This window comes from Triticum dicoccoides, chromosome 3A (genome assembly GCF_002162155.2).
Source record: "Triticum dicoccoides isolate Atlit2015 ecotype Zavitan chromosome 3A, WEW_v2.0, whole genome shotgun sequence".
Taxonomy (NCBI): domain Eukaryota; kingdom Viridiplantae; phylum Streptophyta; class Magnoliopsida; order Poales; family Poaceae; genus Triticum; species Triticum dicoccoides.
Window position 1 is genome coordinate 289,705,490 of NC_041384.1, and position 5,742 is coordinate 289,711,231.

Here is a 5,742-nt window from a genome sequence, read left to right on the forward strand (position 1 = left end):
AGCCGTCGCCCCTGCCCCGTCGCCGTCCTCGCCGCCGAACACGCGCCCCCTGCCCTGTTGCCGTCCTCGCCGCCGAACCCGCGCCCCTGCCCCTCCCTTGGTCCGGCCGGCGCCGCCCCTCCCATGTTCCTTTTTTTCATATATTATATGCTTGTTTTTTTAGATTATATATATATGTATATATGTGAGTATATGTATTATGTATGTTGCTTCTTTTCAGATTTTTTTTCATATATATGATGATTTGTATTTTGCCTTTATATATATATAGGGTCACGCTATTCGTCACCCTGGTTGAGGAATAGTTATTCTTCACCCCCTCTCTATTTTGACATCAATGCACCGTATTTTTACGTTTCGTAAATTATGTCTTATTTCATACATAAAAAGAGAACGTAAGAAAATATGTACTCGCCGTAAAAAATATTTTATGTTACGTAAAATTATGAATATAAAAACATAGTGTAAAACATACATAAAATGTGATTTTTCTGGTCTTATAACGTACATTTTTGGTTTTCTATACAAAATTTTACATATTGAATCAATATGCATGTAACTATTTATATTCTAAACGTAATTTATTTAAAAAGCGATCGTAAGATTACTTCAGGTGAAGAATAACTTATTTTGCACCCTGGGTGATAAATAGTAACACTATATATATATATAGGAAAATGGTTGTGTACTCCTGGGAGTACGTACTCCCAAGAGTACAGAAAATGAGTCATATATATATATATGTTTGTATGTTCTTGGTGTATATATGTTCATATATGCAAAAGAATTAGATTTATATATTTAGAAAAGGATTATCTATATATGTTCTCTGATTTAGTACATTTTAGGTTAGTTTCATTTTTAGAAAAGTTTTATATATTTAGAAGAGGAAAAAGGAAAATAAGAAGAGGAAAAAGGAGAAGAAGAGGAGAGGAAGAAAAGAAAGAGGAGAGGAAGAAAAGGAAGAGGAGAAGAAGAAAGGAACAGAGGAGAAGAAGAAAAAATAGAAATTTTTTCTATTTTTTCTTCTTCTCCTCTTTATTCCTTTCTTCTTCTCCTCTTTTTTTTCTTCAATCTTCTCATCTATTCCTTTCTTCTTCTCCTCCGTTTATTTCTTCTTCTTCTTCTTATTTTTTATCGGGTCTGTCATCATCGATATACCCCGTGTCCTGATAACTTCAACACGAGGGGGGGGGGTTTGACCTATCCCCTCCCCGATAATATTATTTCCCCATGTATGTATGCAAAAGTTTCATTTCTAGAAAAGTTTTATATATCTAGCTATGAAAGGAAGAAGAAAAAGAATGAGAGGAAAAAGGAAAATAAGAAGAGGAAGAAAGGAGAAGAAGAGGAGAGGAAGAAAAGGAGAAATAAATAAGAAGAAGAAAAAAGAAGAAAAAGAAGAGGAGAAGAAGAAAGGAATAGAGGAGAAGAAGAGAAAATAGAATAAGAAGAAGAGAAAATAGAATATTCTATTTTCTCTTCTTCTCCTCTATTTCTTTCTTCTTCTCCTCTTTTTTTCTTCTTTTTTTCTTCAATCTTCTCCTCTATTAATATCTTCTTCTCCTCTTTTTATTTCTTCTTCGTCTTCTTATTTTTTATCGGATATGTCGTTGTCGATATACCCCGTGTCCCGATAACTTCAACACGAGGAGGGGGTGGGGGTTCGACCTACCCCCTCCATAATAACATTATTTTCCCATGTATGTATGTCGTCGTTGTCGATATAACCCCCTCCCGGATAACTTCGACCGTGATAACTTATACCACGGGAGCACCCCCCGGCCCTCTCGCTCGACCAAAACTCTCGAGGACACCCAAACCCTAGAAAAAAACGATGTCGGTCTCCTACCCCCTCCCGTCGCGCCCCTACCCTTGAAGCGTTGCCGAGGCCACCCCAAACCCGAAATAAGCTAGGTCTATGTTTGCCACTAATATATCCACATGCTGTCATGTTTGTGTAATAATTGCCATGTTGTAATATTTGCAGAAACAATGGAGTTCGGACGAGACGAGGAACAAGAACAGGTGTTGGGGGACATAATCTTAGCCGGAGGTGATGTCATGTCGTATCTTAACGACAATGATGGTCTGGAAGCAGAACAGGGTGAAGAAGAAGCAGGCTACGGTGATCGAAGAGTGGAGGAGGAAAGACATGATTATGATGGCTCCGGTGACCCAATGCTGGTGCAAGACGGAGCCCGTGGTGACGGCTCCGGTGACCGAACAGAGTCCGACTAGGTAAATATATTAGTTAAGCCTGTGATGACTAGCTAATTGATGCATTCATTGTTTTGGTATGTACACATATTAATTAACTCTCGTCTAATTCTTCTTTTTTCTAGCCCTCCGGATCGAGCACAACTTCAGTAAAGAGACGAGGCCCGAAGAAAAAGTTGTGCTCGGATGAAAGGTTTGAGATCACAGAAATCGCGCATGATGGCATGCCGATTGAACCCATCCGGACAAAGGAAGCATTTGCTACTCAGTGTGGGGGTTCTTGTTAGGGACAAGATCTCGATCAGCATCCAGCAATGGTGTAAGCCTAAGAATGAAGACCCTGAGGTGTCTTATGTAATGATATGCAAAAAGATGATCTTTGGACTGAGCTGAAGGAAAATTTCACCCTACCGCCAGAGGAGGATTCGGAGAAGCCAGTTAAAGAGTAATTAATCAAGTCTCATGCTCTTAAGAAGATGGTAGACCTATTCAGGAGGTGGAAGAATTAGTTGAAAACGTTTGTCGACAAAGAAGAGACACCAGAATTCATCGGCAGATATGAGAAGATCAGATATCACTGGCCCGCATTTATGGCCTACAAGACATCGAAAAAGAGTAAGAAGATGTCGGCGACAAACAAGAAAAATGCTGCAAAGAAGAAGCTTCACCATCGCACGAGGTCAGGTGGCTACCTCAAAGCCCGGCCTAAGTGGGCCAAGGCTGAGAATGATTTGCTTGATAAAGGGACCGAACCAGAGACAGTGAACTGGCCAGACCGTTGCCGGACTTGATTCTTCGGGGCTGGCAGAACCTTGGTCCCTGTATCAGGGAAATGCGTTTGGACGGACGAGCAAATGAACATACCAGTCGAGAAGCTAAAGCACTATATCGATGCAGCGCAGCAAGGGAAGTTCGTTCCAGACAGAGAGAACGACGAGCTCACAATGGCCCTTGGGAATCCTGAGCAACCTGGACGGACACGAGGCACGCCAGGCTCCATTATGTGGAATGCTGGTTTTCCGGACGCAGGCGGTTACAAATTCCAGGAGAGGAGGAAAAAAGTGGAGCATGCCCAAATTCAGACGCTGCACGAAAGGGTTCAAGCGCTAGAGGAACGAGAAGCAGCTCGCAGCAAGCGACCTGCCGAAACTACCCTCGAAGCTACCCCGCCATCTCAGCAGAGAAGCAGCGTGGCTTCCACCGAGCTACTTCAGCCGGAGCATGTCTTGACGGCTCCTGCTAGCTACCCCATGGATGCTATCACGGGGTCTCAACATTGCCACCTTATGACGCAATGGCAGAACTTCAAAGTCAAGGCGACTGTCGGCTCTGTTCGACCTACTGAACCCGGCGCAACTTTTCACTGTAGTCTGACTTCAGAAGGATATGCCAGGGTGACGGTGGACGAAATAACGGAGGGATTTGAGGACCTCCATCTTGACTACCCTACCGGTGAAGGGGAGACTCGGCTGGGTTCTTGTCTATTGACTCCATGCCTATGGCGGAAGGAGCTCATCAAGCTTCTGAACTGGACGCCTCCGCCTCCTCCTCCTCCTCCGGCGAGTCAGGGCACTCTGCCTCCTCCTCCGGCGAGTGATCAGGGCACTCAGCCTCCTTCTCCGGTGCGTGGAGGCACCCCACCTCCTTTTCCGCCTGCGCCGACACGCCCGAGCAGCCAGCCTCCTCCTTCTCCGCCTCGTCAGCAAGGGCGGAAGAGACCCGCCGCCGCTTCGGCTGCTCCGGCGCGTCGTAGTCCTTCTCCTCCGCCTCGTAAGCAAGGAAAGAAGACAACCGCAGCCGCTCCGTCTGCTCTGCCGGCGTCTAGCAGTACAGCCAGAGGCGGGAGGCAATACCGATTCAGTCCTTCTCTGAAGACTCCAGAAAAGTTACCATACGAGAGGACCCCGGAGGAGAACGCCAAGATCGCGCGAGCCGAAGTGAGGAACTTCTTTGAAGGGGTGAAAGCAAAGAAAAATCCACCTCCGGAGGAGAAGGTAGATCCGGTGAAAGCGAAGCGCACTCTAGCTGCCCTGGAAAAACCAGCAAAGTCTCCGCCGAAAGACAACTATGACCGCATTATTGCGAAGTCATTTGTCAAAGCGGAGCGGTCGGGAAGTACTGTCAGTGATCAAAGGTTAAAAGAACGATGAGCTGGGAAAAAAATTCCCTAGTTCGGCGAACAAGCGAACCAATCGTGCCCCCCCGCTCAAGGTGCCTACTAATGATCCGAGGATGGTGCCCGGTTATAGCAATCTTGGAGATTACCTGCCCGACAATGTACATTATGAGTTCTTGGAGGCGGAGGAACACAAATACGAGTACGGGAAGCCTCTCGTCAAAGATGAAAGATCTCTAACAACGATGATGCGAAGATTTCATGATTGGTACATGAAAACCTGCAGAGAGTCTGGGGGGAGGAATACTTTGACGCTGAGAGTTAGAGAGGAGCATGACCTTGTTGGAATTGAACTGTTGAATGTTCCATTTGAGGAGTTCTTCTAGTTTTTCAATCAAAAGGCCCTCGATAAAGCAACGGTCACTTGCTACTGTTTGTAAGTAGTACTACTTCTGTCATTAAGTCTCTCTATATATGTCAGCTCTTTCATTGCATGTATTTATAATTATCCTCACTATATTATGCAGATTGAAGATCGCCGAATTGAAGAAAAGACAAATCGGTGATATTGGGTTCATTAACACAAATCTCATAGATGCAACTGAGGTTAAATATCGTGCCGAAGATACCGAGGCCAACTTGCTACGATCGTTGGTAATAAATGAAAACAAAGATATAATACTCTTTCCTCACAACTTCAAGTGAGTGTTACTGTCTTGTGCATATTCGGTTTCCCTTATTAGTCCAGGTTATAGTAATGTAATTGATGAGTTATGCATACGTGCGCAGCTTCCACTATATTCTCCTAGAGATTAAGCTTGAGCAGGGACTAGTAACCGTCTTAGATTCGAGATGAAAAGATCCCCAGGACTATGCGGACATGACTCAAATGCTCGAGAAGTATGTTAAATCGATCATTATCCACCATATCAGCAACTTTGTTCATTTCCTGATATATCAAGTAATTGTTTTCTTTGTCTGCCAGGGTTTGGAGAAAATTCACCAAAAAAGCTCCGGGACTGCCGAAGAAGCTGCAATTTAGACACTCGAAAGTAAGTACTATAGTAACATGTTCCACGCATCTCCTAGTGATTCAAGCGCTAGTTTCATCAATACAATTTATAGCATGCTTGCTTATCAGTTTGATTGACCTCTATTTCTTGTAAAGTGGTTGTGGCAGGAACAAGGGAATGATTTCTGTGAATACTACGTTTGCGAGTCCATCCGCCACACGACCTGTGAACGAGGGTACTCTGACGAACAATATGAAGTGTGTAAACAATAATATTCACAATTTTATTTTATTACCATCATTTGTGTTGAGTTTCATTTATTCATATATATATATATATATATATATATATATATATATATATATATATATATATATATATATATATATATAT